Raw genomic sequence first — 614 nt, forward strand, 5'->3', positions numbered from 1 at the left:
TTCGAATTTGTGCAACGCATTTTATGGACGACAGTTTTTTGAACCTAGAAGAGTACAAGGCTGGCTGTGCACTAAGGCTATTTCTAAAAAAAAAAGGGTCAATTTCGACTTTGCTATAACAATCTGGTGCTTCTGAATCAGCGACTGTAAGCATGTTTTGTTATTAGTTTAATAGCATAATATGACCCCTTTAAAACAATTGCTTTACTACTGTTCTCCAATTCTGCAACTGTCTTGCAGTAACTTTTATAAATTTCAGGAGCCTTCCTATTGCAGATTATCATCAAGGGCCCTTTATTATGTCTTCAGAGTACAGTTTGTCTCTTTGACAGTGAAAGCATTTATATGAAAAAAATGCTTCTTTTCCAGTCAGTCATCAGTCTCTGATTGGTCATACGGCACCAATGATAACAAAGATAATGATGTTAACGGAACAGGCATAATTGACTATGAGATGCAGGGAGAAATTGTAATGATGGCACTTAATAGAGCGATTATGCCACATTAGGATAACATCTCACCCAATAAGCTCCTATTATCATATGCAAGCGCAGAGATGATGACAGCATTTGATTACATGTGGGTGGGTGGGCCTATATCAAGTGACAGTCTAT

Source organism: Sinocyclocheilus anshuiensis, unplaced genomic scaffold (genome assembly GCF_001515605.1).
Source record: "Sinocyclocheilus anshuiensis isolate Anshui unplaced genomic scaffold, SAMN03320099.WGS_v1.1 scaffold1341, whole genome shotgun sequence".
Classification (NCBI taxonomy): domain Eukaryota; kingdom Metazoa; phylum Chordata; class Actinopteri; order Cypriniformes; family Cyprinidae; genus Sinocyclocheilus; species Sinocyclocheilus anshuiensis.